The following is a 23,715-nucleotide window of genomic DNA, read 5'->3' on the forward strand; positions in this document are numbered from 1 at the left end:
TTTCTCAGCCTACAAGAGCACACGATGACCTATGTATTAGGTAAAGTCTTTGTGTTATTCATTTTTTTTTTTATTCTCCAGGACATAGAGCCTAAACAGGAGAGGCATTCATTAAATGTTGAATGAGTGTACTTGTCATTGTGAATAAATCAAAACCTATAGACCTTTTTCCTCACCAGTCTTGTAGTAGGTTTAAAAAGCATGGATTTTCCAGTTACGTTTGGAAAATTCTCACCAAGAGAGAACTGAGAGTTTACATATCAGTACCAGTAGTTTTTCAGTATACGACAGGACTCAGAGAGTGCAGAACAATTTTAGAATTATGAGGTGAACTGCTCTTCTTGATTTTGGTGAAGTGTGTTATAATTGGGCGGGGAGGAGGGAGACTCCTGAGCTCTTCGGAGCCCTGAAAGGGTTGAGAATCATACCATGGGAGTGGTTTTGGAGAAGTACAATTTTATAATTTATAAAACCTCTGTTGCTTGATTCCCTACATCCCAAGAAACCTGAGGGAAATGAAATGATAACTGGAAAACAAACAAACAAACACACAAAAAGTGTCTAAGTTTCTCAGCAAAACAACATTAACACTGGTACACTGTTTCAAATGTGCCTCTGAAATTTTAAAAGATTCATGAAAGTGCAGAAAACAGGCCCCTACCTTGGCAGCAAAGATTCATGTGATGATTCATCACTTTGGGGCTCCAGTAAAGCCCAGACTTCATAGCCTTCTGTAATGCTTGTGGTCATAATGCATAAGAAAGATGAAAAATAAATACAGTGTTGTATAACTATAAAAGATTGAGAAGACTTTCTATCGTTCCCTGGAGTTTGAGAAATCTTCTGAAGTTGGATACAGTAGAATGCCGTTGTAGAAATTAGGCTTCTCAGAAACTCTTGTGGCATTTCAGTTTCTCGTAAACAATTAAGTGAATTTGTTTTCTGTTTCTCAACCTGTAAAACTATGGTCACTCTCTCCTTCTCAATTAGTTGTCCAACAAATGAAGTAGAAATCTAGTAATAACATGATTAAAGAAAACAGTTTGATTTTGTGTTTAGTAACAAAGGGCAACAGTTGTGACGAGAGCAAAGTGCCCTGAAGTTTCAAATGGTCTCTTTGGACAAAAAAAGGAGTGTTGGTCCCAAATCAGCAATCATCCAGCTCCCTAAAGGAAGGTCTCAGGTAGTCTCCTTGTAACAATTTTTTTGAAAAGAAAAGTAATTACTGTGTCCTGCTCCTACTAGATATCAAAGTGTAATATAACACATGATAATCAAAACAATATAATTTTTGTAGAAGAACTGGTGGCCAGATTAAAATGGACAGAATAAATATAGCAGAAGATAGCCTATTGTAGGCAAAACTTCAATGTATAATAAAGCTGAGATCATAACTTTGTGGGGAAAAAGAATTATTAAGTGGTACTGAGAAAAGTATTAGCATTAGGGAGGAAAACAGAGCCTTACTTTATAATTTATATAAAAATATTTATATGAAGTGAAATGTATAATACAAAGTCATTAAAAATAGAAAGGGTGTGTGTGTATGTGTATTTATCAGAGCTTGGGTTAGAACAATACATTATGAACAAAATAATTAAAAATTATAACAGAGTAATTTATCAAAAACCTGGATGTCAATAAACCTGATTAAAAGTAAAAGAGAAAATACTTAGAAAAAATGCATAGTATATAAAATGAAAACATAATCAATAGGAAAAATATATCCTAAAAGAAGCCTGATTAGAGAAATACAAAAGAAAAAATGTCAATGTCCAATGTATATAAAAATATTTCATCTCATTGATAATATACACTTGGTAGATATGTAAGTTTATATAACTCTAAGAGTAAAAAAATATGGCAATATATACAAAAAGTCTTAAAAATTATCCTGTCCTGTGATTAAGTAATTAATTTCTAAGGATGTATCTATATAAAAGAAATAGAGATGTGGGTAGAAATTTACATTCAATGACAGCCCACTTTTATGTTAAAAGAAACTAGGAAAAAATCTTATATCCCCCAAACCAGAATGTTTACAAACCCTATAAAATACTATACAACAGTTAAAATAATTTTTTCACAGAATATTGCATAACATTAGAAAATGCTCATGACAGAATGTTAAGAAATGAAGGATATAAAATGGCTCACGTGATAAGGTTTTCAATAGTATTTTTAAATTGTATACATACTATATAGATATACATACTATATATATACACATACATACATGTATATTTACTTATATATGCATATACACATATATATGTATCAAACTTACAACTTACAAAAATACACACTTGCACAAATATTTGTTGTTATGACACAAATTGTGTCCCCTCCCCAAGCGGACATGTTGAAACCCTAACCTGCCAAACCCTAATGTGACTGACTGCATTTGGAGATGGGGCCTTTAAGGATGTAGTTAAGTTTAAATGAGATCATCTGGTTGGGGCCTTAATCCAATAGGGCTGATGTCTTCATATGAAGAGCAAGGGAAACCAGCGATCCCTTTCAACGTGTTCCAAGAGGAAGGGCCATGTGAGGGCACAAGGAGAAGGCAGCTGTCTGCAAGCCAGGAAGAGAGCTCTTACCAGAAACCAACCCTGCCAGCGCCTTGATCTTGGACTTCAAGCCTCCAGGATTGTGAAAAAATAAATTTCTGTTGTTTAAGCTACCTAGCCTGTGGTATTCTGTTATGGCAACCTGAGTGGATTAACACATCTGTCTACAAGGATTTTTCTGAATTGCTTTTAATAATGAAAAACTGGAAACAAATACAAATTAAGTATTCATAATTTTACACATCTTAATAAATTCATTCATAAACTGGAATATTCTGCAGATGTTCAACAGAATGAAGCATTGTCTTATGTACTGATAAGACCTACAAGATAAAAAGAAACTCAGAACAAATTTTCCTATTTATGTTTTTAAATGATATGTTATATGTTTAAATATATAGTATGCTCTCTTATGCAAAGAAAAATAAATATGTGGAACTATAAACACCCTCTTGATAGCATGGGTTCAATCTGGGGATATGGGGAAGAATGAGGGATTCATTATACTGGGAAAGGAGGCAGTTAAGTGTAAATGGTTGCTTTTTACTAAATATACTTCTTCATTTGAATTTTTACAACACCCTTACATTAATTTTATAACTACAAAAATTGTAAAGTCTTAAAATTAAAAAAAAATGAAGTGACAGTTTTTGGGTCATGAAATTAAATTTTTTTTTTTTTTTAGTTTTTTTCATTGTGGTTTCTGTATTTTAGATGAATATATTCTTTTTTTTTTTTTTTTTTTTTTTTTTTTGCGGTACACGGGCCTCTCACTGTTGTGGCCTCTCCTGTTGCGGAGCACAGGCTCCGGACGCGCAGGCTCAGCGGCCATGGCTCACGGGCCCAGCCGCTCCGCGGCACGTGGGATCCTCCCGGACCGGGGCACGAACCCGCGTCCCCTGCATTGGCAGGTTGACTCTCAACCACTGAGCCACCAGGGAAGCCCTAGATGAATATATTCTTACTTGAACATTTTTTGAAATACAGCATTCTTAAATATGTGTGTATAAGTTTATATAGGTTGATAAATTTTTCACAGATGAGACATGTCTATGTAATCAGCACCAAAATCAATGAACAAAGCATTACTAGTTCTGCTCCTATTTCTGTGCCATTCCCTTTCAAGGATAACAACCATTATGACTACTAAGAGCAAAGATTAACTTCAAATTTGTACTTTGTTAGAGGTGAAATCTTAAAATATCTACTTTTTATGTTTGACTTCTTTTACATTATATTTCTGACATTCATCCATATTGTTGCAATAAAAGATATTTTATAATAAAATATTTACCTGTATTTCAATAAAGCATTAATTCATTAAATCCTAAAATAAAATTTTAAGAGCAAAATAGTTTTGCTGCAGAAATGCAGAGCAATGGAATTGCCTTTTGTTTTGAACCAAAACAACAACAACAAAAGATTGTCCTTGCCAACTCTTAACAATTCACTTCTTCCTGAAGCTTTCCCAACGTCAGATGATTTCGGTGCTTCTAGAAATAGTGCCTATGCTTTCTTCTCACACAAAAATAACTTTTAAAAGCATAGATCTTGGGTAGACTTATTTTTTGTTGTCATTGTCTTTGGGAGTTAAAAAATTCTACTTTCTCTTGGTCCACGACAGTATAGAACAAAAAGTGACCGACATCTGCAAGCCAAAGAAGAACCTGACTGGGAGAAATCATTCCCAAGTCAATTATATTATAAATCTAACCTTTTTTTTTTCAGATCTAGGATGGAGGATAAATAGCCTGAGAAATTTCTTCCAAATTACTTGAGGTTTGTCCAACAAATATTGGAGACTAGCTGTGAAGATTCATATCCCATTCAAGAAATAGATGTGACACAAACCCAGTGTGTTCAGCCTAGGGAATTCATAGAGAAGGTTCATTCTATACCTCAGGCCATGAGAGTGATGGTCTGAAGTTTCAGAGGTGGATGAGTTTCCTCAAACCTCTATGGCAGGGGAACTTAATGAGGTATATTTTGCTGTGTACTTGTTATTGTAGGAGACCACGGAAAATGAAAATGTAATTATCATCTTTTTATACCGCCCCCCCCCCCCGGAAAAACCAACCTTCATGTTCTGGAAGTCTGCCTTTTTTTTTTTTTTTTTTTTTTTGTCAAAGCCTAGGTTCAGAATGGTGAGAAAACTGGCCTTCCAAAGATAAGGGCTCCCACCTGGGAAGGAAATGTGGGTAATCTGGGCTTTACAAGGGGTGGAGAATACCATCCTGTTCAGATCAGCTCCTGGGAGGAGGAGGATCCCAACCGGCTTTTTTCTGCTGCGCGTAGAGCAGCCAGATGATCTTCCTGTGAATCCTCCCAGAATCAGAGGCCAGGATGGTATTAAATTTACATTAGAGAAAATGCCTGAGTGAAAGGAAATAAGGAAGGGGGTCAGGTAAGGCTAGAAGCTCATCAGATCCCAGTGCTACTCCAAGGGAAGGAGAGAGAAAGACGAGGTTTGGGGGAAGTACACAGATGCCTGGCAATCTAAGAAAGGCTCAGAATAGCCTTCTGACAGTCACTGAGCCAAAGACGCCCTTAGTTTACCTGCTGTAGCTGGTCGGGTCATGGGCACCATAGCAGCCTGATTGGGTGATGAATTTCAAAGCACAGCAGCTGGGGCTGGTGAAGGTCAATTGCCTCTCTGTGCTGTGCATTCTCATAACCGCCACCCCTTCAAAGCCAATGCATAATTCAATTTTCCTGAAGCTTCTCAACACCTCTGGATAGAACTACTTCTTCCTTTGAAGCACTGTAGATATTTCTGGTAGTACATTTCTCCTCCCAGGTAGAAATATTTGTTTAGGAGCTTCTCTCTCCTACCAGGCTGTGAGATATTTGAGAAGATCTGTTTTTTCATCCTCATAGCCTGAGGCCATGCACAGTGACTAACACTTAGAGACTGAATGTCACTCATTTGGTGAAATGATCTCCTATTGTTTTGTTACTAGTTGAATTTATACGCTATTCAAGTTTATAGGAGGTCCTATAACCCCAACCTGATTATAAGCTCTCTGAAGACAGAAAAAAGAAGATTGTTTTAATTTTATAATTGGGAAATAATTGTAAATTTACAGAAAAGTTGCAAGAATAGTACAAGGAACTCCAGTGTACCCTTCACCTACATGGAATGTTAACATTTTGTCTCATTTGCTATTTCATTCATTTTTGTCTTCTCTCTCTCATATATATTTATTTTTATGAGTGTGCATATACATATAAATAACATATATATTGGCAGAGATAATTATTTTATATATAGACAGAGATGATTATATAAATAGAGAAAGAACTATTATTATTTTTTGAGCTAATTGAAAGTTGCAGATTTCTTGCCCCTTTACCCCTGACTACTTTGGTGCATAGTTCCTAAGATAAAAGACATTCACTGTTACAAACACAGTAAAATTTCCAAAGTCAGGGAATTTAAAATTGGTTCAATGATAATGTATGTATTTTATTCAAATGTCACCAATTGTCCCAGTAATGATTCTTATAGCAACTGTTTTTGTGATTCTGGATCCAGTCCGGGATCACATATTGTGTTGTTTTCATGTTCTTTTATCTCTTTTAATGTGGAAGTATTCCTCATTTTTTATAGTAAGAGTATGAGAATTCTTTCTATGCCTCACTTCAGTGTATACAGTGTTACAGCAGGTATATAATAAACATTACATATCAATATATATGGTCATATATGAGATATAACTCATAGAGAGATATAAGGGACCATGCCAAAATTATTTTCTCCCTTACTTGTATTAAAATCAAGAACTCAATGGTGTCCATCAATTATATAACCAATATCCATACATTACCTTTTCAGAATATGACCATGAGAATTCAAGTATATTGCATTCTCATTCTACAGAGAACATCTTCAGGGAAACTCAAATAATTCTACAAGATGATGCTATTAGCCTATTATAACCTCTTCAATTGACTAAAAATCAGTACTCATGTGCATGGAAACTCTCACATGAGGTAGATTTAATAGAAAATGCACAAACTGCACAATTTAAAAATGTTTGCGAAGCATTCATTCAGAACTGAAATACTGATAGACCTCTACATAGCTTTTATTTAATAAATTATATTTTATGTCATCCATGCCAAATAGCGCATTTCAAGGTGTAAAATTAATTAAGCAGTTAAACAAGATGCACAGGAAAGAAGACATATAGTGAAACACCATGGAATTGGTTTCCAATAATAAGTAGACTTGGGTAAAGAAGTTAGAATTATACTGGAGGTTCTAGCCAGAGCAATTAGTCAAGAAAAAGAAATAGAGACATCCAGATTGGAAAGGAAGAAGTAAACCTTCTATACCTGCAGATGATATAATTTAATATATAAAAAATCCTGATAAGAAACTTCAATCCAGAATACACAAAGAATTCTCAAAATAAAAATACAATTTAAAATGGGCAAAAGATCTGAATAGACATTTCTTCAAGAAAGATATACAAATGGTCAATAAGTGCCTGAAAAGATGCTTAACATCACGAATTTCTAGGGAAATAAAAATCAAAACCAGAATGAGCACTTCACATGCACTAAGATGGCTATAATTAAAAAAAACAGATAAGGAGAGGATGTGGAGAAATCAGAACCCTCAATACAGTACTGGTGGGAATGTAAAGTGGTACAGCTCTTTTGCAAAATAATTTGGTATTTCCACAGATGATTAAACATAGAGTTGCATGTTTATCTAAACACAAATAGATAAACATGTGATCCAGCAAGCCACTTCTAGATATACATCCAAAGAAATAAAAGCATATGTCCACAAAAAAACTTGTACATAAATGCTTTCATCTTTCATAATAGTTAAAAAGTAGAAACCCCAATGTCCCTCAACTGATGAATGGATAAATAAAATATGATATATCAATGCAATGGAATATTAGTTGGCAATAAAAAAGAAATAAAGCACTGACACATGCTACAACATAAACAAACCCCCAAAACCTTATGCTAAGTGAAAGAAGTTAAGGACCACATATTACATGATGCTATTTATATGAAGTTTCCAGAATAGGCACAAAAAGTAAAGACGGAAGCAGATTAGTGGTTGCCTAGGGCTGGGAGGAATGGGAGATTTTGGGGATGGCAAAGGCATTTAAAGTTTCTTTCTGGAGTAATGAAAATTTCCCGAAATTGATTGTTGTGATGGATACACCACTCTGTGAATGTACTAAAAGACATTGAATTACACATTTTAAAAGGATGAATTGTATGATATGTGAGTTATATCTAAAGCTAAGAGACAAGCAAAGGAGGACCCTGCAGGGTACTAAGAGGATGTTATCTAAATGAGCCAAAGATGGTCTCTGTGTTTTAGTCCCTAGACTGTCTGTTTCCTCACTGCAGGCTGAGACTTGTTAGCTCAAAAGTTGACCAATGTTAAACTCAAACTTCTGCACATCTAATTACTTTTAAAATAGCTCAAACACATTTTTAGACACTTAGAGCCTGCCTGCTTTTCATGTCCAACAAAACCTCACCCAACAGCAGCTCCCTATGAATAAGATAGGACCTTGCGGTTGTGAGGTTCCAAGTCACTGCTGCCCTTTGGAGCTCTGATCCAGAGATCCCCACTGTGCTGCTGAGTGACATCATCCAGATATATAAGCTCCCTCTTGGATCTCCCTCTCCCCCAGGATTTCCCTTGGCCCCCTCCCCTTCTAGATGGGAGCCTTCTCACCATAAGCCTCTGGATTGTCTCACACTGTGAGAGACTTCCCTTCTCATGCAAACCTATCCAAGCATCACTCAATAAAATTTATGGTATATTACTGCCCCTCATATCATCCTTCTCCATGATCAGACCCCAAATCCCTTGAATCCCCAAAGAAGGACGGGGATCCCAGGACTACAGGAACAGCACAGTGAACCCCTATCTGATAAAAGAAGGTCACCCAGACCCTTCATTTCCCAACTCTCAACCTACCAAAGGAAGGCAGCCTAGGTAGGCTCATTTTTCTTCCAGGTCACACTAAGGTCTGTCTGACAACACTGGATGAGCCTGACACCACCAGCAAGGGGGATGGATTGAGAGTCCTGCTAGTAATAAGCAGCTAGTAGCAGTGCTTTCTCCCCTTGCCATTCCTGAGACTGCCCCCTTCCATCAAGAAATGCTGTAACATGAGCAGGCAAAATTGTCAAGATGCCCACACTTCACTTGAAGTGGTGACGTTTTGATACCAGTAACTATTATAAGTCACATGTGTATATTGTCATACCCAGAGCAAGCATTACAGAAAATATACAAAAAGATGCACCCCAAACACTATATATAAATCAAGATAGATTGTTTGGATTCAAGTAATCTGCAGAAAGACAAGAAAGGAGAAACAAAAGAATGATAACCTAAAGGAACAAATGCGAGACAAATAATAAAATAGAAGACTTAACCCCAACATAAGTATAATTACATTAAGCATAAATACTTTTAATATACCAATCCAAAAACTGAGATTAGCAGAATGGATAAATAATACGATCCATTTATATGCTGTTGAAATTCAATGACATAGGTATGTTCAAATTAAGAGGACAAAAAGAATACGTCTTATAAATATAATTAAAGGAAAGCATGACTGGCTCTATATTAATATCGATAAAGTAGTCTTCAGAGCCAAGGAAACTGTAGAGACAATGAGCCATATTACATAATGATAAAAGGGTCAATCCACCAGAAAGATAATGATCCTAAATGTGTACGCAGAAAACAGCAGACCCTCAAAATACATGAAGGAAAACTGATGGAGCTGAAAGAATAAATAGATACATCTTCAATTTTAGTTGAGGACTTCAAACTCTCCTCTCAGCAACTAATAGAGCTAATAGACAGAAAACAACAAAGATGTAAAAAATCTGAACAAAACACTCAACTAATAAGGTCTAACTGACATATATAGAACACTCCACCTAACAACAGCAGAATACACTCAGTGGCCATGAATCATTCAAGACAGACCATAACCTGAGCCACAAAGCCAAGCTCAACAAATTTAAAATAATTTAACTAATACAGAGTATGTTCCCTGATCATAATGGAATCAAATTAGAAATCAGTAACAGAAACACAGGAAAAATCTCTAAACATGTGGAAACTTAATAGCATACCCCTAACAATTCCTGAGTCAAAGAAGTTAAAGATACATCAGATGAAAATGAGAACACAAGGTATCAAAATATATGGTACATCACTAAAGCTGTGCTGAGAGGGAAGTGTGTAGCGCCAAATGCTTACACTAGAAGTGGAAAGGTTGTTAATAGATAATCTAAATTCCTATTTTAAGAAACCAGAAAAAGAAGAGCAAAGCAAACCCAGAGCAATTGGAAGAAGGGGATAATAAAGACAAAAGAATCAATAAAATTGAAATAGGGAACGATAGAGAAGTTCCTTCAATAAAACAAAAGGCTTGTTCTTTGAGAAAAATCAATAAAATTGATAAACTTCTAGCAAGACTGACAAAAATAGAGAAGACACAAATCATCAATACAAGGAGTTAAATGCAGTATACCATTATAGATTCATCAGCCAGTCAAAAGATAATAAAGGAATACCTTGACCAACTTTATGCTCATAAATTCAACAACTTAGAATAAACTGACTATTTCCTTAAAGATCACAAACTACCAAAACTTAACCAAGGTGAAATAGGCCATCTGAATAGTCCTATAATCAGTAAAGTAGTTGGATTTGTAATGTTTAAGCTCCAAAAAAAGAAACCTAGAATAAACATTCAACCTTGCTGATTTTGTGTATTAGTTCCAGGAGAGGTTTTTTGGTTTTGTTTTTGGTTTCTTTGGTAGATTTCTTGGGATTTTCCACATAGACAATCTGTATGTGTTTTCTTTCTTTTATTTGTCATATTGCAGTGGCTAGAGTTTCCAGTACTATGTTGAATAAAAACTATAAGAACAGATAACCTTGCTTAGTTCTTGATCTTAGGAGAAAACGTTCATTCTTTTATGATTATTAATGTAAATATCATATTAGCTGTGTTTTTTTGTAAATCCTCTTAATCATGCTGACATAATTCCCCTCTATTAATTCTTCTTTAAATGTGTGATAAAATTCTCCAGTGAAATCATCTGACCCTGTATTGGTTTTAACAACTGCATGTTAATGTCCAATTATCTCAATAAAAATTTCAATTAGAAAGTAAAAAAGCCTAAAGTTGAAATTTAAAGGAATACTGAAAGCATTTTTCTTTTTCTTTAAAAGGAATAAAAGAAAAAGTTTAAGGTAAGTGAAAATAAGTAAAGACAAAGAGAAGCAGTAAGCCTAAGATTAAAGCAGTAGGTTATATATCAAAGTAGAAATAAGAAAAGAACAGCAAGGAGCATGCTTCAGGGCAAAAGAAAGTTTAAAACAACCCCAAGATAGTTATTGACAACATAAGCTGCCTATGTAATAAAATAAATAGGAATATGGAAAGGGGGACAAAAGGTAATAAAGATACAGAAAAAAATGTAATATAGATGTGATGTTACATTTGGAAATCACTTACATTTGGCACCAACTTAAGAGAGCTTGGGACAAGTTTTAAGACCCTTCCTCTTTTTTCCACCCTCATGGACCTAGCTTGGGGGGGTCATTTCCTGTCACAGACAGATTCCTATTGACAAGGCTAGGATCCATAGCCACAAATATATCAAGAAGAGAACAGACAGGCCTCATATGTCTCCCCAATTCACATCTCTGGTCTTGACCTCTATTCTGAATTCCAGACCTATATACTCATTAGGCCAATCAACTCTTTTTTTAACTAGGCATCTAGTTATATAATGTTTTTGACATGAAAACAATAAATAATTTTATATAAATTCTTGGTCTTTTTTTAAATTCCAGGAAGAAAATAACTGGGACCTTTTCGGAGAATTATCTTGTTCTAAATGCTGTTTCTTTTCCTTTTTCTTTTTTTCTTTCTTTCTTTTTTTAATGTATACATATATCTATTCTTTTCAAATTCTTTTCCCATTTAGGTTATTACAGAATATTAAGCAGAGTCTCATGTGCTATACAATAGGTCCTTGTTGGTTATCTATTTTAAATATAGTAGTGTGTATATGTCACTGCAGTCCAAACAAACCTTCTCTTGCTTTTCCTTCAAACGTTGTACGAGAGTATCATCTTCTATTGATCTTTCAAGTTTGAAACCTGGATGTCATTCTTGATCCTTCTCTTTCCATTATTGCTCACATCCAAAAATTTACCAAATCTGATATCTTCTACATCTTTCTTTTTTTTTCTTTTTAACATCTTTATTGGAGTATAATTGCTTTACAATGTTGTGTTAGTTTCTGCTGTATAACAAAGTGAATCAGCTATACGTATACATATGTCCCCATGTCTCCTCCCTCTTGCATCTCCCTCCCACCCTCCCTATCCCATCCCTCTAGGTGGTCACAAAGCACGGAGCTGATCTCCCTGTGCTATGCGGCTGCTTCCCACTAGCTATCTATTTTACATTTGGTAGTGTATATATGTCCATGCCACTCTCTCACTTCATCCCAGCTTCCCCTTCCCCCTCCCCGTGTCCTCAAGTCCATTCTCTACGTCTGTGTCTTTATTCCTGTTCTGCCCCTAGGTTCTTCAGAACCTTTTTTTTTTTTTAGATTCCATATATATGTGAAATGTAAATTGATATAGCCACTATGGAGAACAGTATGGAGGTTCCTTAAAAAACTAAAAATAGAACTACCATACGACCCAGCAACCCCACTACTGGGCATAGATCCTGAGAAAACCATAATTCAAAAAGAGTCATGTACCCCAATGTTCATTGCAGCACTATTTACAATAGCCAGGACATGGAAGCAACCTAAGTGTCCATCGACAGATGAATGGATAAAGAAGATGTGGCACATGTATACAACGGAATATTACTCAGCCATAAAAGGAAACAAAATTGAGTTATTTGTAGTGAGGTGGGTGGACCTAGAGTCTGTCATACAGAGTGAAGTAAGTCAGAAAGAGAAAAACAAATACCGTGTGCTACAACTTTCTTTCCGCTCAGTCCTTGCTTTGGTTTAGGTCACCACTATTGTGTCTTACAGAAGCCTCCTAACTGCTCGTATGAGCAGTTTCCGCCATACCTAAGTCTACTCTTCACACTGAAATCTATAAAGTTTGCTTGAAAACGATGTATACTCAGAACACACCCCTGCTTAAAAATATCCTTTGGCTCCTGGAGCGGCAGAGTGTGGTATGCTCAAATTAGGACACTATAAAGTGACAGGAGACTCCAGTAAAAGTTGGATGCGACAACAGTATAAACTGGGCCTGTCCTGGAGAATCTGCGACATATGATCACCTTAATTTGTCTAATGGTGTATTCAAAGCCTTTCACGATCTGCTCCTAACATCTCCTGATGGCCACCGCCACTCAAGACAGACTATGTAAGTTGGAGGTCTCAAGGCAAGATAAAAATATGATGACCCTTGATCAAAGGTTAAGAATTTCAACTTGGCCACAGCAAAGCATTAAACCAAGCATGGGGCTCTTTGGAGCATAGGGCTATGTGTTAGTATGCAGGTCACATGTCAATGAAATTTCCCTGTCCCCATCCCTAGAATTATACATTTCTACTATTTAGAAATTCTCACTGCTTTGCAGATATACAATACCCTTTCCTAACTACTTATCTCTTTACTCTCTATTACACCTTCTTAGAATGCTTTTCTATGTTTCTTCTGTTTCTAAACATAGCACAAGGCATAACTGAAATCATACCTCTTGAATCAAATCTTCCCTATGTTTCTCTACCAATTCAGTGATTCTTTCCCATATGTTAATTATTATACATCTATTATAATATTTACCATTGTTGAGTATACTAGATTGCCTTTCATGATATCTTTTTCAACATATCTTTGAGCAATTTTATCCTATTTTAAAGTCTCTGATAAATCCAAGATCTGGACCATCTTCGTGTCTACTTCTGTTGACTTTTTCCTTTATTGAGCATGGGCCCCATTATCTTGTTTTTTAATGTCTCCCGATGTTTTATTATATGAAAGGTATTTTGTATAAAAGAATAGTGGAGGCCTAAAATAATATTAAGTTCCAAAAAAAGTTATTTCCCCTTTTTTGCTTGGGTGCAAGAGTGGAAGACTGCATTGGTATGATATGCAGTTGAGCTAGGCTGACTCTGAGCACTGGCTTCGTGTGTTTTGAGGAAAGATCTAGACTTTCTTCTCAGGATAGTTTAGAGTCTGAGCACTGGTGAGATTAGGGAGTTCTCTTTGTGCCTCAGAACTGAGCCGCCATCTCTCTGTACCATGAATGATAACTCTCTGTTTCACAACTCAGCTGCCAACTTTTTGGATTCACTGGGAAGAAGTCTTTTCTCTCTGGCATCATCCCTGGATTCCAACTCTGGAGATCTCTTTCCACCCTGACTCCCATTCTTCAGCCTTATTAGGTCAGCAATTTTACATTCCATGAAAGACGGGTCTCAAACCTTTCCTTCCTGTCCTGCCCCAGCCTATGTGGCTGAGAGAGCTGTGTGTCTCAGCTTTCCTACCAATCGTCCTCTTCCCCTCTAGTGGGTGCTGTCTACTTAGAGGAGGCTCTGTGTACCTCAGGGGTACCTCTCTCAGCTCTCCTGACTTATCCCCAGCTTTATGGCATAGTACTCTCAAGCACTAGGTGAAGATTTGTGGGAAATATTTGGTGGGTGGGTGCAGATTTGCTCTGTGGTTTAGGCCCCTTGGAAATCTAATCCCTCGCGCCAGCCTACACACAGCCATTAAAAATTTATTAAAAGTTTAGCTGGTTTCTCCTTAACCCCTTCTATGGCTTGTACCTCCTCTTCCGCTACTTCGCTTGAAAAGAGAACAGCTATGGAACTCTTCTTTCTTGTGAAGAGCTTGTCATTTTTCTGGAAATCAGTTTATTAAGGTTTCATCACATCCTCAGCTTTCTGAAGGATTAAGAAAAGAACTATGTGTTTTTGAAGGTTATCCAGGTTCTTTTGGTTGTTAGGATGAAAACAAGGATTTCCTGTGACTTTCTATATCATAACCAGAAGTAAAGGTCCCATGAATCTTTTTATATCCCCTTAGTAACACATTTAAGATTCTGAGATGTGAAATAATTGCTATTCAAGAAAAGAATTCTCTTATACATGAAATGCTTCCTTGTACAATCATTTTCTTAGATAGCAAGTTGATTTTTTTCTTTTTTTTTTAGTTTAAAAGACGAATGGTGATAGAATATTAGATTAGGTGAAGTGAAATTTCAAATTTACTATTTCTTTGACCCATGGTTGACCTTCAAATGGATACCTACATCACTACCTACCTCTCTTATTTCAGAGAATAAGATGACCTGTCCAATTTAAGATTTTTAAAGAAGAAAGTTCCAAATCTTTCCCTCCAAATCGGTACTTATTCTACTGCTTTTCTCACTGCACTGTCAGAAATTATAGGTATTTGACCTTATTACTTTCTGGCTTTTGGAAGTGGAACCTCAGTCTTAATAAGAGAACTAGGTGGAAAAAGAAACTGGTTTACATATTCTTTTCCCTTCTCCAAATATATCATGCTGTTTATTTCTGTAATCTCCCTCTATATCTCTTACAGTCTTCTTATAGTCATGGTACCCAGTCACTATGCAAAAAGACAAATTTACTCCAGTTAAGGTGTGAAATGGGTGGCAAATTGTTTCTCGAGCTTCATGGGCAGAGCACAAACATATACATTTAAGATTGTCCTGTGAGCTTCTTGATAACCCTCTGATCAAGCTTCCATGCTATGTTCAGTGGATCCCTGTTACCTAAGGAACAACGTCTCAACTAGTCAGCCTGTCATTAAAGGATCTACATATTTTTATACTGCCTGCCTTTCTAGCCTTTTCAACTTCCACAAGCCCCTTATATTCTGGTCCTATCAATCCTTTTACTATTCGCTAAACATGAGGATGAACCTTGATGGGTGAAGAAACACCAGACTTAGCGTAGGAAAAGTTGGGGAATTTATATAACCTTGACAAGTTTCTAAACCTGCTTAGACCTAATATTGTTATATCCTTGTCCATACTATGAAAAGGCTAGAATCGAGGATATCAAAGTTCTCTTCAAATGCTAACATTTTTTAGTTAAGTGCCTTTTTGCTGTTCCAACTTTATTTCATTTATTTACATTTTGATATTGAAATAGTCCAAATAAGAGGTATTGGCATAATTACCTTAGGAAAGAATTGCCCAAGGTAAGATAGTATCATGGGTAAATATGTCTTGAAATACTCAATGGTTCAACTTAGAAATCTAATTATTTAAATTTATTTTAATAAGAATGCAATACAACATTTGTTTCTTATTGGTTTTGAGGTTAATAAACTGCAACAAAACCATTTTTAAAATTTAAGTTCTCAACTTTAGTTATGCTTTTAAAGAAAAGACATGAAGAGAAACATTGACTTTGTTTATAATAACACTTGGTACATGATTCCACCTGGATTACAGGACTTTTCACCATATTTCCATATTTAGGGAGTGCATACAAACTGTTTCCAGAAGTTTCTCATCCTCCAGTCTCGCTAAGAAAGTAGCTAGACCATTTGTCAACAAAGGAGAGTGTTTTCTGCTGAGGTAATTTACTAACCAGATGCTGAAATGGTCATTTCATGCCAGGGTACATTCTGCAGCCAGAGACTACACTTCTATTTCAGAGTTTATGACGAATCTTCCATGTTTTTTGAGCATCTCCAGACACTGAGAGTGGTGAGACACTGTTTTTAAACAGATAATATATCTGGATTGGTTCCCCTCAAAGTAGGTCTAGGAGACACCTACCTACTTCACCCAGACACTAAATCTAACACAGGTTTCCTCTTTGGGCCCCTCTTTGCTTTCAGCATCACTCATGCCCACCAATAACAAATGAATGCCTTCAGTTAATTTCTATAAGCCAATTTAGAAGAACAATTACTGGTAATTTAACTGGATATAGAGTGGCTTCTTCTGAACATGTTCAGAGCCAACAATCTATGGGTTTTGCTTGAAAAGAAATTAAGCCCTTGATCCAAAATTTTGCTTGCATGGGATTCTTTTGGTGCTTTGGCTGTAGTAACAATTTCAGATCACTGAATATCTACTCCACTGAAGTGGTCACTGACTGATGACACCAAGGAGTCAAGTCGTATTCCTTGAACATATGTTATTCATTAACATAACCACAGTCACTTAGAAGTATAGGCATTGACAAAATATTAAATGAAAATGATTTTAGCATTTTCATTGGAAAGGGTTAAATAAATGAAATATGGAATTCCTATTTTTAAGGAGGACCTACAATATACATACTCTGTATGTTCTCCAGTTAGATTTAATCTCATGATAGCCTTGTGAGAGGATCATTCACCTTTTAAGAACAACAGAAATGAGGTACAGAAATACCTAGCTCCTTCCCCAGGTCACTCAACCAGGTCTGACTCTAAAGCCCTGAGCTTTTTTTCAAGACAACTCGAGACTTCCACCTAAGTCATTTCTGTCCCTTAGGAAGTTCCCTTTTAGTTAAACAATTAAAGACACCTCAATTTCATCTGAGAGTTAGGAGAAGGGGTTAAGATGACTCAAAAGCATCAGGAGAGAAAAATATTATTTTCTTCCAAGACTTCAAATGTCTCTCCTTGAAAATGGTTAACTTTAATCAATTTAAATCAAACAAACACTTCAGTGTTTAAGAAAAAGTAAAAGGCAGTGGAAGGAAGAAAAACTTTTTTTTAATTTAAATAAAAGGACAAAGATACAAGAAAGTTACAGAAGTGAGGGATTTGTTCACCCATTTTCTGTGAGCCTCTATTTTTTTTAAAAAGTCTTTTCTTTTTAGTAAAGAAAGATAAGGCAAGGTTAAAGATGAACATCTAAGCAAAGACGGTAGAGTATATGGATGGAATTTAAACTATCTTAGCTATCTAATTCATGGCACTGAGGTAAGAATAAATTGAGCTTTATTCTTTTTCGAGCTATGGATAAGTGCCCTAAATAAATTTTGGTGAGTATATATTTATGTTTCTCTATTAAATTAGCTCTTATTTCTCTATCTTGGCATATATAGAGATGGGTCCTAATAAAATTAAGAGCTTGACAGAGAAAATAAATAGTTTCATTCATTTACAATTAGGCAAACTCATGATTGACATATGGATTTGTTTATCTTATTAGAGTTATGGACAGAGCTGGACATGAGAAGAACAAGAAAAATCTTCTAGTTTTGTCTACCTGAAGGAATCAAAAACGCATCTCCTAAAAGTCAGAACCAAAAAGACCTAAAAACAATGAACAGAGAGGAGTGAATTAAACACAAATTATAGAAATTCTTAAGCATCCCAGACTTATTTTTTGCTTTAATGGCAAGCAGCAGTGTAGGATATCAGTCCTTTCTACAATCTGGATGTTCCCTAGTTTCAGGTTATGCTATGAAACTGGAAGCTCCCCAGAAGCTGTGGGCACATAGTTTCCCTGGGCAGTGAGGGAGGCATGAGGAGGGATCATTATTCTTTCATGTGCCACTAATATTCACATCACTGGTGTCATTATTCACTGAGTGATGAGTAAGAAGAATCACTTTTTCTCCAACTCATTACACACAGTCTGGCATTGGGAACATTTCATTTTCAACAAGAAAGCAAAGGCCCAGGTGTTACTGAAAATGCAGACATTGTAACTGTGGACATAAATCTAATTGTTCCTATAAGTCTCTTCAATTACTCAATACCAAAAAGAAAAAAAAAGTGCCATTCTTTGAGCCACAGCTACTATAAACTGTAGATGAAACATACTATCCTCTAAGTTAGGTACAAATTACTGCTTATACTTTCTTTTACAGAAATGTTATGTATATATAATTTGTATGTGTGTGTCTGGTATACAACTCATTCTGTGTAAAGGATACAGAAATTGAAGTATTCGTGTAAAATTAATTCTATATCCTATATCTGCTCTATATGCGTAGTAAATTGTAACTAACTGCTTAATTTCCTAGAGGCAAATGTAAATCACTATACATACAAGTGGGGCTATTTTATGTTAGTTAGGAAACCATGACCATAGATTCTTCACTGATTTTTTGGAAAGGAATAAGTGGTAGATGAAAAATTCTTTCTAATAGCATTTAATATCCAACCTTAAAATCTCATTGTAGCTCCTCTCTTAACTTGACTAGTTTTAGATAATAAATTAATACATAGGACTTCAATTCACAGAGAGAAGCAAACCTTCCATAAGATTTAGTTTTATAAAGAAAAATGAAAATGATAAATTTGTCAATTTAGATGTCCATTTTTCTCCTTTATTCACACTTATATTTAATAGCTAAGGGAAAAAAGAGATGGCTTAAACATGATATGGCAGTAAGCTCATGAAAACAACTTTGAAAAGTATGAAGTAATCTATCATTTACCTCAGAAAAAAATCTAGACATTTTACATTATCAAAAATAACTAAATATATGCCTTTCCTGATTTCTATTACGTTTGCGTAAAATACTGTCCCAATTGTTTCAGTCATGGTGAGAGTGAGGTGTTGTGTGATAGCCGTTGAGACCTGACCACAGTCTAAGATACAACCATTTTTATTATTTATTATTTTTTTTGAGATTCCAGATGTGTCTCAGCTGCTTCTTAAAAAAAATTTTGTTGGAGTATAGTTGCTTTACAATATTGTGTTAGTTTCTACTGTACAGCAAAGTGAATCAGCTATATATACACATATATCCCCTCTTTTTTGGATTTCCTTCCTATTTAGGTCATCACAGAGCACTGAGTAGAGTTCCCTATGCTATACAGTAGGTTCTCATTTCTATTTTATACATAGTATCAATAGCGTATGTATGTCAATCCCAATCTCCCAATTCACCCCACCACCCCACCCCGGCATCCATAACACTTGTCCTCTGTGTCTGTATCTCCACTTCTGCCTTGAAAATAAGATTGTCTATACCAATTTTTCAGATTCCACATATACACGTTAATATATGGTATTTGTTTTTCTCTTTCTGACTTACTTTGCTCTGTATGACAGTCTCTAGGTCCATCCATGTCTCTACAAATGACCCAGTTTCGTTCCTTTTTATGGCTGAATAATATTCCATTGTATATGTGTACCACATCTTTATCCATTCCTTTGCTGATGGACATTTAGGTTGTTTCCATGTCCTGGCTATTGTAAACAGTGCTGTAATGAAGAGTTACAACCATTTTTAAACTGTGGTTCCTGATCTTGGTTTCTAATTTCCATTTCTCTGAGACTTTTATAAAAATGACCAATGATCAGGCTGCATCCCAACTAACTGAATAATAATTTCTGGTTCTGTATACCAGGCATCAGAATTTCCTATAATGCCCCAGTTTTCTACCTTAAAGCCAGAGCTGAAAAGTCGCACTGTCTTTCAACAATGTAAGAGAACAGCAGCAACGTGGACGGACCTAGAGATTGGCATACTGAATAAAGTAAGTCAGACAGAGAAAGCCAAATGTCATATGATATAACTCATATGTGGAATCTGAAAAAAAAAGGTACAAGTGAACTTATTTACAAAACAGAAGTAGTCACAGATGTAGAAAACAAACTTACGGTTACCAGGAGGTAAGGGGGGAGGGATAAATTGGGAGATTGGGATTGACATATACATACTATTATATATAAAATAGATAACTAATAAGGACCTACTGTTTAGCACAGGGAACTCTACTCAATACTCTGTAATGACCTACTCAATACTCTCAATACTCTGTATGGGAGAAGAATCTAAAAAAGAGCGGATATATGTACATGTATAACCGATGCACTTTGCTGTACATCTGAAACTAATACAACATTGTACATCAACTATACTCCAATAAAAATTTAAAAAAAAACAATGTAAGGGAACAAAGTTGTTAAAGGGTAAAATACAGAGGAACAACAACACAAATCCCTCTGACTTGTACAGTGGATTGAGTTCCAACAGTCTTTCAGATAAATGAGGAACTTTTCCATTACTAGCCAATAATAACAGTTGACCATTTTTTCCCCTTAGATTGAGAAGCCATTTAAAGAATTATATTTAGATGGAAGAAATCCAGCAAATAAGCTGCTGCATGTTTAAGTAGCTTCTCCTACACTGCATCCAAGGGTTGGCAAATATATTCATTTATTCATCAAAAACTTTTGTGGGTTTAATGATTATGTGCCAGGAATCATTCCCAGATGGAATCATGGAATTGAGTCAAACATAATCTCTCCATTCAAGTAATTTATAGCGTGAATTGGTGTGTTTATTCAACCTATATAATTAAGTCTTGTTATATACCCAAAACTGTTCTAAGCTCTAGGAAACCTCGGAAAACTGCGTAGAAAAAAAAAAAAAATCCTACTCTGTGGAGCTTAGTTTCCAGGGGGAGCAATAAGAAACAAAATAGAAAATATTAGTTGTGAAGAAAATGAAAGCAGTGAAGGAGGATAGGGAATAAGTACAGGAAAAGAGTTACGTACAAGGTCAAATGGGATGGATCGTTGAGAATGGTCTCAGTGAGAATGTGACATTAACTAAACGCCTGGAGGGGAGAAAGTGTAAGCCATGTGATTACAGTTAGTGCCATACATACGAGAGAGTTCTGTTCAGAGTGCGTTTGTAAGTCCAATTTGTTCGTAAGTCCAACAAAGTTAGCCTAGGTACCCAACTAACACAATCGGCTATATAGTACTGTACTGTAACAGGTTTATAATACTTTTCACACAAATAATACATAAAATACAAACAAAAAACCAAAACATTTTAATCTTACAGTACAGTACCTTGAAAAGTACCGTGGTACCAGCTACATCACCGCTGGTTTTACACTTGCTTCCAAACATCCTGGGCTTGATAAAGATACTGTACTACTGTACTCTATACAGTACTGCACAGCAAAGTACACAAAAGCACAACCACTTGTAGAGGACGCACACACACGACAATGTACACCAGACATGTGAACTAACTTACATGATTGGGCACGCGAATGCACATTCCCATCTTTGAAAGTTCGCAACTGGAAGGTTCTCACGTGGGGGACTTACTGTATTTGGAGAAGAGTTTCAGGTAGAGAAAAAGATAACTGCAGATGCCCAGAGCCGGGAACTTGTCTGAGGAGTCCAATGAAGATCGAGGAGGCCAGGCGCTGAGGCTGGAGCAGAGGGAGAGGAAGATGAGTGTGAGAAGAGAGAGGCCATATGAGGCAAGGCTTTGTCAGGACTGAATGAGCTGGGGAGCCCGGGAAGGGCCTTGAGGAGAGGATGGACAAGATCTGACATTCCACGCATGGTCACTGTGCTGAGGATTGAGTGAAGAGAGCAAACATGGAAGAAGGAGTCCAGGGAGGCTATAGTAAGATTCCAGGGGTGATATGCCCTCTGCAGAAGCATTCTGGAAGTGTAAAGAAAGGGGTGTATGGCTCTACCAAAGAGTGCAGGGGCACCTTCATATAGATTTTGTGTGTCCTGTGAGCCTTCAAATAATGAGTAAGAATAGACCGTCTGGAAAGGAGGAAAAAAACATTCCTCAAAAAGGGGAAATAAACAGAAGTATGAACCATTGCAGTGCATTTAGGTGCTTGCTGTGTATGAGGGTGCAGGAAGCACGGCGTGGGTAAGGAAATTGGGCTGGGAATGGAGAGTGAAGAACCTTGGGTACCATGCTGAGCAGCTGGACTTTATAATATAAGCAAGCAAGGTATGTTGAATGTTTTTAGGTAATCTGGAAACAATGTGTAAGAAACATTAGAACGAGGAGCAGTTGGAGAGAGACACCAACGAGAAGATTCTTGCCACAGGCACTGTCTAGTAGAGAACTCAAATAAGTGTTTGCCATTATGGAAAAAGCTCTGACAATAGTGCGTACAGAATGCAAAGGGGTTGGGGGAAGAGGAAAAACGTTAAGTTAAACAGAAGCATCAAGAATGGTTTCATTGGGGCTTCCCTGGTGGCGCAGTGGTTGAGAGTCCACCTGCCGATGCAGGGGACACGGGTTCGTGCCCCGGTCCGGGAGGATCCCACATACCGCGGAGCGGCTGGGCCCGTGAGCCATGGCCACTGGGCCTGCGCGTCCAGAGCCTGTGCTCCGCAACGGGAGAGGCCACAACAGTGACCGGCCTGCAAAGAATGGCTTCATTGATACTATTTACAACAGCCAAGGCACGGAAGCAACTTAAATGTCCATAGACAGAGGAATGGATAAAGAAGATGTGGTCACTTATTTGCAGAATCTTAAAAAAAAAAAGCTAAAAATGAACTCATTTACAAAATAGGAACAGACTCACAGACATAGAAAACAAACGTATGGGTACCAAAGGGGAAAGGTTGGGGGGAGGGATAAATTTGGAGATTGGGATTAGCAGATACACACTACTGTGTATAAAACAGATAAACAAGGGATGGCTTCCAGGAAGATGGCGGAAGAGTAAGACGCGGAGATCACCTTCCTCTCCACAGATACACCAGAGATACATCTACACGTGGAACAACTCCTACAGGACACCTACTGAATGCTGGCAGAAAACTTCAGACCTCCCAAAAGGCAAGGAACCCGCCCCCCCCACGTACCTAGATAGGGCAAAAGAAAAAACAGAGACAAAAGAATAGAGACGGGACCTGCACCAGTGGGAGGGAGCTGTGAAGGAGGAAAAGTTTCCACACACTAGGAAGCCCCTTTGCGGGCGGAGACTGCGGGTGGCGGAGGGGAAAGCTTCGGAGCCGCAGAGGAGAGCACAGCAACAGGGGTGCGGAAGGCAAAGCGGAGAGACTCCCACACAGAGGATCCGTGCCGACCGGCACTCACCAGCCCGAGAGGCTTGTCTGCTCACCCGCCGGGGCGGGCTTCGGTCGGAGCGCAGGGAGAGGACTGGGGTTGGCGGAGTGAACACAGCCTGCAGGGGGTTAGTGCGCCACGGCTAGCCGGGAGGGAGTCCGGGAAAAGGTCTGGACCTGCCGAAGAGGCAAGAGACGTTTTCTTCCCTCTTTGTTTCCTGGTGCGCGAGGAGAGGGGATTAAGAGCACTGCTTAAAGGAGCTCCAGAGACGGGCGCGAGCCGCGGCTAAAAGCGCGGACCCCAGAGACGGGCATGAGACGCTAAGGCTGCTGCTGCTGCCACCAAGAAA

At 37.1% G+C, this 23,715-nt stretch overlaps 1 protein-coding gene across 2 annotated transcripts in view; it reads right to left on the reverse strand.

Annotated features, from left to right (window-relative positions):
- The window catches only part of LOC309831726 (uncharacterized protein), a 53,140-nt gene extending 31,394 nt beyond the window's left edge, over positions 1-21,746 (reverse strand). Inside the window, exon 1 of one of the 2 annotated variants that reach the window (XM_082669045.1) lies at positions 21,641-21,746. The gene's annotated coding sequence lies outside the window, so the exon portion shown is untranslated. Of the gene's footprint in view, positions 1-21,566 lie in introns of both variants that reach the window. The other variant, XM_082669044.1, reaches the window with a different exon arrangement.
- Between the last annotated feature and the right edge of the window lie 1,969 nt (positions 21,747-23,715).

Source organism: Grampus griseus (assembly GCF_964374135.1).
Source record: "Grampus griseus genome assembly, chromosome: 13".
NCBI classification, from domain to species: domain Eukaryota; kingdom Metazoa; phylum Chordata; class Mammalia; order Artiodactyla; family Delphinidae; genus Grampus; species Grampus griseus.